The sequence below is a fragment of the Oryzias latipes genome, chromosome 15 (genome assembly GCF_002234675.1).
Source record: "Oryzias latipes chromosome 15, ASM223467v1".
Lineage (NCBI taxonomy): Eukaryota > Metazoa > Chordata > Actinopteri > Beloniformes > Adrianichthyidae > Oryzias > Oryzias latipes.
Window position 1 is genome coordinate 14,346,052 of NC_019873.2, and position 11,430 is coordinate 14,357,481.

An 11,430-nucleotide genomic window follows, 5' to 3' on the forward strand; every position below is an offset into this window, starting at 1 on the left:
ACACTCATCGTTAACTCCCTCAGGGGTAAAGCGCTACAATGGGCGCAGGCCTACCTAACGGCTAATCCCATTGACCAAATTCCGTTTCAACGATTCATATGGGAATTCCGGTTGGTGTTCGACCAGCCCCGCAAGGAGGAGGAAGCGACCCGTCGTCTACTAGCCTTGAAGCAACGCAACAGATCTGTGAGTGACCATTTAATAGACTTTCGGATTCTAGCGGTGGAAGCAGGTTGGCCGGCCATCGCCCTGAAAGGCGTGTTCTACCAGTCACTAAACGATTCAATTAAAGATCATTTATGTTCTCAACCCGAGGCTAGATCTTTTGAAGAGCTCGTCACCGCGGCCTTGCGGTCCGACGTGCGTCTCCGGGAACGCCAGACTGAGCGTCTACGCCATGATAAAGGACCTTTGGCTAACTTTCTCCCCCCCCTCGCCACAGCTGATTCAGCTCGTTCCTTTTCTCATGAGGCCGCCGGACAATCCCGTGAGGAGCCTATGCAGATCGGGCACTCAAAGCTCACACCCGAGGAACGGCGGAGACGGAGGGACGAGGGATCATGTTTCTACTGTGGTCAGGCAGGTCACCTTGTTCACCAGTGTACGTTGCGTTTAAACGCCAGAACCCCCCGCTAGACGACAGGCCGCGGGCGGGTCACTCCCTCACTACTGAGAACTCTTTCTTGTACATTCCTGTCAAGCTATGTAACCAAGCTAATACCCATGTTTGCCAAGCCCTCATAGATTCTGGCGCTGAGCAAAGTTTCATTGACTGTAACCTTGTGTCTGAACTCGACCTTCCCACAGAGCCTTTGGAACACCCGGTCAAGGCAGCAGGTCTGGGAGGCCAGCTCCTCACTCACATAACTCACCGCACCAAGGCTGTTCAACTCATCTCCTCTGGTAATCACCATGAATTCATGCAGTTCTATGTCATTCAATCCCTCCAATCTCCCGTCATCTTAGGTTTCCCCTGGCTTCATGCTCACAACCCGCAGTTTGATTGGGTGAATCGTCACATCACCAACTGGAGTACTGCCTGCATGGCTAATTGCCTCCGTTCCGCCATCCCTTCTGTTCCTCCAAGTCATCACTCAGTCCCAGAAATCATCGACCTTACTAAGGTACCCTCCTGCTATCACGACCTTAGGGCTGTCTTTAGCAAAACCAAGGCTGGCGCTCTTCCCCCTCACAGACCTTACGATTGCTCCATAGATTTATTAAAGGGGGCTACTCTACCCAAGAGCCGCTTATTTAATTTATCCGGCCCTGAGAAGCAGGCTATGGAGAAATACATTCACGACGCTCTTTCTTCCGGTCACATCCGCCCCTCTTCGTCCCCTGTCGGTGCAGGGTTCTTTTTCGTTCAGAAAAAGGATAAAACCTTACGACCCTGCATAGATTTCCGCGAACTAAATCAGATCACGGTCAAAAATAAGTATCCCCTTCCCCTCATCAGCTCCGCTTTAGATTCCGTTCAAGAGGCTCGCATCTTTTCTAAATTAGATCTCCGCAATGCCTATCATTTAGTCCGCATGAGGGAGGGGGATGAATAGTAAACGACGTCCTCCGTGATTTCTTAAATCGTTTTGTATTTGTCTACCTGGACGACATACTAATTTACTCACGTGATCAAGATCAACACACCCACCATGTCCGGCAGGTCCTCGAACGCTTTCTTGAAAATAAGCTTTTTGTTAAAGCAGAGAAATGCGAATTTCATGTCCCTACCATATCATTTCTCGGTTTTATCATAGAGGCCGGTAATATCCGTCCAGACCCAGCTAAGATCATGGCAGTAGCCAACTGGGAACCTCCTGATTCCAGAAAGCAACTGCAACGCTTCCTCGGTTTCGCTAACTTTTATCGCCGTTTTATAAGAAACTACAGCAGTATCGCAGCTCCCCTCACTCAGCTCACCTCGGTTAACAGACCCTTTGTTTGGGGTCCCGAGGCTCAGGCTGCCTTTGATCTCCTAAAGGGTTTATTCACCTCGGCTCCTATCCTGATTCAGCCTGACCCCCTTCACTAATTTATTGTCGAGGTGGACGCCTCCGACTCAGGCGTTGGGGCGGTCCTCTCCCAGCGCGAGAACAACACGGGCAAATTAAAACCCTGCGCGTTCTTCTCACGAAAACTGTCCACTGCTGAACGCAATTATGACGTGGGTAATCGGGAGCTCCTCGCCATCAAACTCGCCCTTGAGGAGTGGCGTCACTGGCTCGAGGGTACTGAGCAGCCTTTCATAGTGTGGACAGACCACAAAAATTTGGCCTACCTTCCATCCGCCAAACGCCTTAATTCACGCCAAGCCCGTTGGTGCCTCTTCTTCGACCGTTTCTCGTTCATCATTACTTATAGGCCTGGCAGCAGGAACGTTAAACCGGACGCACTTTCACGTCTTTATAGTAAAGAGGACAGTCAGGACCCCTCTCCCATTATCTCCCCCACCTGCATAGTAGGGAACCTCACCTGGGACATTGAGACTCGAGTCCTACAGGCCCAAGACGAAGAACCTGATCATCCTCCTGTCCCGGTGAACACCTTGTATGTCCCCTCCTCGCTCCGCTCTGAAGTTCTGGTTTGGGGGCATACCTCTCGTATTTCCTGTCATGGAGGTGTCCAGAGAACCCTCAAGCTCCTCCAACGTAGGTTCTTCTGGCGCTCCATGGAACGAGATGTCAGGGAGTTCGTCGCCGCCTGCGACGTCTGCGCCCGTTCAAAATCCTCCAATGCCCCACCAGCCGGTCTGCTCCATCCACTGCCCGTTCCTCAACGCCCTTGGTCTCATCTCGCAGCGGACTTCGTCACTGGGTTACCACCCTCGAAAGGTAACACTGTCATTCTCACCATAATCGACCGCTTCTCAAAGTCTGCTCAGTTCATCGCTCTCCCCAAGTTACCCACAGCCACAGAAATGGCTGACATCATGGTTCAGCAGGTTTTTCGTCATCACGGCATCCCTTGTGACATTGTTTCCGACCGAGGCCCTCGATTTGTGTCTCAGGTTTGGAGGGCTTTCTGCTCTGCCCTCGGGGCCACTGTCAGTCTCACTTCAGGTCACCACCCCCAATCCAACGGGCAAGCTGAACGTGCCAACCAGGAACTCGAGGCTGCTCTCCGCTGTCTGGCTGCCCAGAACCCTTCTAACTGGTCCTCGTTCCTGGTTTGGATCGAGTACGCCCACAACAACCACCCTTCCTCTGCCACCGGTATGTCCCCCTTTGAAGCCTCTCTGGGATATTCTCCACCTCTCTTCCCCTCTCAGGAGTTGGATCTGGCTGTGCCCTCCGTGCAACACCATCTCCAGCGTGTTCAGCACTTCTGGAACCAAGCTCGGGCCGCTCTCCTGCGCACCCGGGAGAGTAATTGCCGCATCGCGAACCGTCGCAGGAGGGACAGTCCCATCTACCAGCCGGGACAGAGGGTCTGGCTCTCTTCTCGTGACATACCTCTCCAGGCCACCTCTCGCAAATTGGCTCCACGATTCATCGGTCCCTACATCATTGAGAGGATCATAAACCCAACCTGCGTACGGTTGCGGCTTCCAGCGGCGCTTAAGGTTCACCCCGCCTTCCATGTTTCACAGATCAAACCCGTTCAGGAGAGCCCCCTGTGCCCGCCGTCCGCTTCCCCTCCACCCGCCCGGGTCATTGACAACGCCCCCGCCTTCTCGGTCAACCGGGTTCTGGACGTCCGTCGCCGGGGCCGTGGTTTTCAGTTCTTGGTGGACTGGGAGGGTTACGGCCCAGAGGAGCGCTCGTGGATCTCCCGCTCGCTTATTCTGGACCGTTCCCTCATCGAGGATTTCTACCGGTCCCACCCGGATCGCCGTCCTGGACCGCCTGGAGGCGGTCGTTGAGGGGGGGGCACTGTCACGGTGCCTCAGTCGGTTGCCTTCCCCCTCCCTACTCTGCTCATTGGAACCAGCTGCCTCTCATCATCTCATCACCTGCTGTCCTTCTTAAGGAGATCCATCCCACCATTCGACGCCAGTCCGTTATACACTCTCCGGTGCTTACGTCTGGCTCAAGGTTAAGTTACGCCTATTCAAGTCTAAGCCTTGAACTTACCTCTTTTGTGCTCCTTCAGGTCCTCCTCACCACGGGTGCAGCTGGTATCCTGTTCTATCCTCGTCTCCTCCGCTCAGGCCACGAAGTCCCAAGACATTCTGGCGCGAAGCTCTGTTTTCCACGCCACATATACTCACCTCAGGTCCACGCTGTTTTCCTGAACTCTGGGATTGTGAATCCATTAAACTCTTTCACTTGATCTCCTAGCCTGAGTTTACTTCCGGGTTCCAGCATCTGGGTCTGCCTTGTCATCGTCATTATGACAGAAATAACTGTTATGTTTTTAAATAACTTGATTTTTTTGTGTTTTTTAAACGTCCATCATAAGAGGTTTACACCTGTTCTACCAGGGCGCCCTGCCTATCAAGATGACACCAAAGTTTGTGAATACCGGAGTTCAATCTCGTACTTTTCACAGTACATTGATAACATATTTGAGGATCTGTTTTTGATCTAGTTTTGTTCCAACTACCAGGGAATCACACTCCTCAGCCTCTCTAGGAAAGTCTATAGGCCACAGTACTGAAGAAGACAGTCGGTCCGATAGTCGAACCTCAGATCCAGGAACAACAGTTAGGTTTCCGTCCTGGTCGTGGAACAGTATAACAGCTCTACACCCTCTCTAGGGTGCTGGAGGGATTGCGGGAGTTCGCTCATTCAGTCCAGATGTGTTTTGTGGATTTGGAGAAGGCGTTCGACCACGTCCGTCCCCTGTATCCTGTGGAGGGTGCTATGGGAGTATGGGGTCCGGGGAGCCTTACTGAGGGCTGTCTGGTCTCTGCATGACCGGAGCAAGACCTTGGTTCGCATAGCCGGCAGTAAGTCAAACCTGTTCCCGGTGCACGTTGGAGTCCAGCAGGTCTGCCCTTTATCACCGGTTCTGTTCATAGTTTTTATGGACCGAATTTCTAGGGCACAGGCAGGGGCCGGAGGGGGTCTGGTTTGGGGACCATAGGGTTTCATCTCTGCTCTTTGCAGATGAGGTTGTCCTGTTGGCTTCATTAAGCCGGGACCTCCAGCATGCATTGGAGTGGTTTGTGGTAGAGTGTGAAATGGCCGGGATGAGGGTCAGCACCGCTAAATCTGAGGCCATGGTTCTCGACCAAAGAAAGGTAGTTTGCCATCTCTAGGTCGGTATTATCCCTGCCCCAGGTGGAGAAGTTTAAATATCTTGGAGTCTTGTCCATGAGTATGGGAAGACAGGAGCATGAGATTGACAGGCGAATCGGAGCAGCGTCCGTAGTTATGCGGTCTCTGTGTCGGTCCGTTGTGGTGAGGAGAGAGCTGAGCCAAAAAGTAAAGCTCTCAATTTACCGGTCGATCTTCCACTGTAGCAGATGGTCCAACAAGTAACAAAAGAGTGATGCAGAATTTTATTGTTTTAGAACAAAATGTAATGTTTTTTGGGTGAATATCACTCTAAAGATTTAATCTGCTCCTTTTTTCTGATTTTCCAAATTGACTTCTATTTTCACAGAAATATCGTCCTGTTGTCCTCTACAGTGGACATGTTGGGAAATTAAAATAAAAAACATTTTTAAAAAAATTAAAATTGTAAGGTGTTTATTTAGGCCCAAATGGATAGGAAATCACAAAAAAACAGAAATTGTAAGACAATTTTTTTCCTCGGTTCTCAGGAGGTTACATTAAAACACAACAAAATATAACAACAAGCATTGACGATTTAAAAATAAATAAAATAAAATAAATAAATAAATAGGGCCCCCCTCCCCGTACCTAGCCCCCCACTCCTTTCACACCTCCCACCCCATAAGTGATGGCAGAGGACAATGAGAAATAGGCTGAGCACAAAAACAGGATGCTGGAAACGCTAATAATTGGAACCTCCCCCTCCGTGAACAGCCGCATAGACAGCCAAATGCAGCATCACAGGCGGGGACCGCTCCACCACAGCTAAGCGGTGATGCAGGTCCCCATCCAGAGCTGCAGTGGCTGAACAGCAGCCGACCCAGAGGGAGAGGTTCCAGCTGAGGAAGCACCGGAAATAAAAATGAATAAAAATGAGAATAAAAAAGTAAACATATTGATAAAAACAATAACACATTAAAATAAGGTTAATTAAAATAACGCGTTAAAAATCTGGTTGAAATTCATAAAACAAGATAAAATGGGTGAAGAAAAAAATAAAAATAAAAAGTACATATAAATAAATAACTGAATAAATAATTAAATAAAAGGAGTAAAAAATAGCTAAAAGCCAGGTTAAAAAGATGGGTCTTGAGCCTTTTCTTAAAAGCATCAATGATCTCTGCGGCTTTCAGGTCCTCTGGCAGACCAGCTTCCTTCTGGTGCTATACCTGTAGTTGCACCACGTAGAATGCAAAAAAGGGCAGTTAGACTGTCCAATCACAGAAATCTAGTTGATATCCCTTGCAAGAAGGTTTTGACCAGTCCCAAGGAAACTAATCTCAAACTTGCTGCACTCAATGTCAGATCTTTATGCAACAAATCATTTTTAATCAATAATCTTATCTCTTCTTTTAATCTTGATTTTATGTTTTTAACTGAAACATGGCTTGACAAAAACACAGGAAACATAGTTCTAGTCGAATCAACTCCCCCCAACTACAAACATGAATCGGAAATACGAGAAAATAAAAAGGGTGGAGGTGTTTCTGCACTGTTTAGAGATAATATTGCAACCCGCAGACTATCATTTGGTGTGTTTTCATCATTTGAGTATGTGTCCTTTAAGATTGAGTTAAAACAAACTCCTCCCTTACTCTGCATAGTCATGTACAAACCTCCTCAGCACAGCCAAAGTTTCATTGATGATTTCACTGAAATGCTCTCAGTTGTGTGCACAGACTTTGATGGTCTAGTCATTACAGGTGATTTTAATGTTCATGTTGACAATGTCAATGACAGAAATGCAAAAGAACTCAATGGTGTCCTTGAAACCTTTGATCTAATTCAGCATGTGAGTTGCCCCACCCACAGCAGAGGGCACACTCTGGACCTGCTCATCACAAAGGGGGTTAAAATTCACAATGTCAGTGTGGTTGATGTCGCCCTCTCTGATCATTTCTGTGTATTCTTTGACCTGTCTGTTGCTCCCAAACCACCGCCTGGCCCTGCAGTTGTCCAAAGGAGACAAATAAATGAGAGCACTAGTGCACAGTTTGTAGAAATGATAGACCTTGAAAACGCCTCTGGTGCCAATGTTGATGAAATGCTGAATTCTGTTACTTCTAGCATCTTGAATGTTCTGGATGTCATTGCCCCTATGAAGGTTAAATTGAGAAAACATAGACAGAAAGCTCCCTGGAGGAACGATGATCTGGTCAGGGCACAGAAACAACCGTGCCGCAGAGCTGAGCGAAAGTGGCGCAAGTCAAAACTCCAGGTTCATTATGAAATGTATAAGGGGGAGTTGTACGCTTACAACCAGATATTATGCAGAACAAGGGAAAGGTACTTCTCTGAAATCATTGGAAGTTGCAGCAGCAACTCTCGTGTCCTGTTCACAACAGTAAACAGATTAACTAACCCTCCAACCCAGCTACCAATAGAACTGGTTTGCACACCTAAATGTAATGAGTTTGCTGTATTCTTTAATGACAAGGTTCAGGGCATTAAAAAAGCCATCAACTCCACAACACATATAACTATCGAACGGCCACCTACTCACTCTAAGCTGACTCACTTTATACCTGTCACTGACCAAACTGTCCAAGAGACCATCACCCGTCTGAGCTCGTCTACATGCTGCCTTGATGTGTTACCCACTAGATTTCTAAAGTCTGTCCTGAACAGTGTGTTGCCATCAATTACTCAAATAGTTAACATGTCTCTTCAATCTGGAATATTTCCAGAGGCTTTAAAAACTGCAGTCATTAAACCTCTCCTGAAGAAGAGCGGTCTTGATCCCACTGTACTGAATAATTACAGACCTATCTCTAATCTGCCATTTTTAGGAAAAGTCCTTGAAAAAGTTGTCTACCAACAGCTCACTTATTTTCTCTTATTAAACAATTCATTTGATGTTTTCCAGTCAGGTTTTAGACCCCATCATAGCACAGAAACTGCTCTTATCAAGGTAACCAACGACATCCGCCTGAACACTGATGATGGCAAAGTCTCTGTCTTAATCCTGCTAGACCTGAGTGCTGCCTTTGATACTGTTGATCATGGGATCCTTATGCACAGACTCCAAGACTGGGTTGGCATCTCTGGATCTGCCCTAAGTTGGCTCAAGTCTTATCTAGAAGACAGGAAATATTTTGTTGAAATTGGGAGTTGTGTCTCAGACTACATGGCCTTGACTTGTGGTGTGCCCCAGGGATCGATCCTGGGACCCCTTCTGTTCAACCTCTACATGCTGCCACTAGGGCAGTTAATACGCAGTAATAACATATCTTATCACAACTATGCAGATGATACTCAGATCTATGTGTCACTGACAGCAGGTGAATATGGGCCGGTGGATTCACTCAGCCACTGCCTCCAACAGATCAGTGCGTGGATGCAGAACAATTTTCTCCAGCTAAACTCAAACAAGACCGAAGTTATTATTTTTGGCCCACAGAAACAAAGAGAAAGAGTCAGTAGCTACCTTCATTCTCTGTCTCTTAAACCCTCAAATCAAGTCAGAAATCTAGGGGTAATCATGGACTCTGACATGAACTTTAACAGCCATATCAAGTCAGTAACATCAGTGGCATTTTACCATCTGAAAAACATTGCCAAAATCAAAAACATAGTGTCAAAGCCAGACCTGGAGATACTTATTCATGCATTTGTCTCCAGTAGGTTAGACTACTGTAACGGCTTGCTCACCGGCCTCTCCAAACGAGCTGTAAAACAGCTTCAGTACATCCAGAATGCTGCTGCTCGAGTCCTGACCAGAACCAGGAAGTATGATCACATTAGTCCTGTGCTCAGGTCTCTGCACTGGCTCCCTGTACCTCAAAGAATAGACTTCAAAGCAGCTCTGCTTGTGTACAAGTCTCTCCATGGCCGAGCACCAAAGTACATCTCTGACATGTTAGTGCCATATGAACCATCTCGTACTTTGAGGACCTCAGGGGCCGGCCTCCTGTTGATTCCCAGAGTCAAAACTAAACAAGGGGAATCAGCGTTTCAATATTCTGCAGCTAAAATCTGGAACAGCCTCCCTGAAGGCGTAAGACAGGCCTCTTCTGTGTTCATGTTCAAATCTAGACTTAAAACATTTCTGTTTAGCCGTGTATATGACTGAAAGGTCCTATCTGGTCCTATCTACACTTTTCTTTCCTTTCCTTCCTTTATTTTTAAATCAATTTTCAAATTTTTTCTTTTCTTTTAAAGTAAATTTTACGTTGATTATTTCTATGATGTATTGTGATTTTAATGCATTTTTCTGTTTTGTGAAGCACCTTGAATTACTTTGTGTACGAATTGTGCTATACAAATAAACTTGCCTTGCCTTGCCTTCCATAAACGGGGACCATACTGCTGAAACGCAGCTTCTCCATAGGTTTTAGTTTTTACAGTTGGAATGGTTAACAGACCAGTGCCAGAGGATCTCAGGGTCCGCGAGGGTTCATATCTTACTAAAAGACCTGATAAATAAGAAGGCGCAAGACCATTAAGACATTTAAAAATGGTTAAAAGTATCTTAAAATCAATCCTGAAGCATATGGGGAGCCAATGCAGGGATTTTAAAATTGGGGTGATGTGAGCCCGCCTCCTGGTCTTTGTAAGAACTCGTGCAGCAGAGTTCTGGAGAAGCTGAAGGTTCCTAATGTTTGTTTTTGGAAGACCAGCAAGCAGGGCGTTACAATAATCAATTTTACTCATGATAAAAGCATGCATTAGCATCTCCATATTCGCAAGAGAGAGTAGTGGGCGGACTCTAGCCAGATTTTTGAGATGATAAAAAACAGTTTTAACCACCTGTTTTATATGTGGGATAAAAGTTAGCTTAGAGTCGAAGACAACACCCAGGTTTCTGACTGTTTCTGAATGACTTAATGAAAGTTGCTGCAGCTTCAGAAACTGTTTCTCCCTCTTGGCTTCAGGACTGATAACTAAAATTTCAGTTTTCTCCTGGTTGAGCTGCAGAAAATTATTTGCCACCCATAATTTCACATCTAAAATACAGTTAAAAAGTGCTTCTATTGGTCGTGTGTCATCAGGAGACATAGCTATGTACAGCTGGGTATCATCAGCATAGCTATGAAAACCGATGTTGTGGGTTCTGATGACATTCCCCAGAGGAAGCATGTAAATGTTAAAAAGCAAGGGGCCAAGGATGGAACCTTGAGGCACACCACAATTAATTTCATGGACCCCAGAAAAGTGTCTGTCCATGCTTACCATAAAGTTTCTCTCCATGAGATGAGATTCGAACCACTTGAGAACAGTCCTTGAAAGGCAAAGAGACTTTTAAGTCTGTTTACAAAGATCAGGTGATCAACAGTATCAAAACCTGCGCTTAGATCCAGTAGAACTAGGACTGAGATCTGACCTGAATCCAAGGCACATCTGACATCATTAACGATTTTTAACAAGGCTTTCTCTGTGCTGTGGTTCGTTCTAAAACCAGACTGGGTTTATCTCAAAAATGTTTTGCAAGAGAAACTCATTTAGCTGAATTAAAACAAGTTTTTCTAAAACCTTACTTAAAAATGGCAAGTTGGACACAGGTCTGTAGTTATTAAAAACTGAAGGGTCTAAATTAATTTTTTTGAGTAACGGTTTTACCACTGCCGTCTTAAAGGCAGTGTGTGAATGTGTGTTACAACATTATCAAAATAAACTTCATATATTATTCTGCTTGTGGTCACTTGGTTTATATCTTTCTTCTAATTTAAAGATATGCACATTACTGAGCCAACATTTCTGTTAAACTCAAATACTGTGATGTACGACTGAGTTTCGTAAATTTACGACTTTGAAACATGTAATATTTCTTCTTTTTTATTTTTATTTTTGGTGGCCCTAAAACACTCGCAGTAACGGTTTATATGTAGTGGAATAAAACTAAATAATTTAGTGACCATCCTGGATGATTTAATGCCAAAAATTACATTGTATTTCATTGGATTTTTCTTTTACATAAAAGAAAAAAAAGAAATCAGAATTTTAAACAAGCATGTTTTACATTTGAAAAATATATAGTATTGACAATAATAAAAAAAGTAGAATACTTAAAAAATTACATTTTAAGTAATGTATTTGTCATGATAATCAAACGGAGAGGACCCAGGCGCTGGAACCCAGAGAAATTAGAGTTTTTTTATGGTCGGTCCAGACGATGAATGCTTGAACCGCTCCCTCCAGCCAATGTTGCCACTCTTCTAACGCCAACTTGATGGCGAGGAGTTCACGGTTGCCCACATCATAGTTTCAT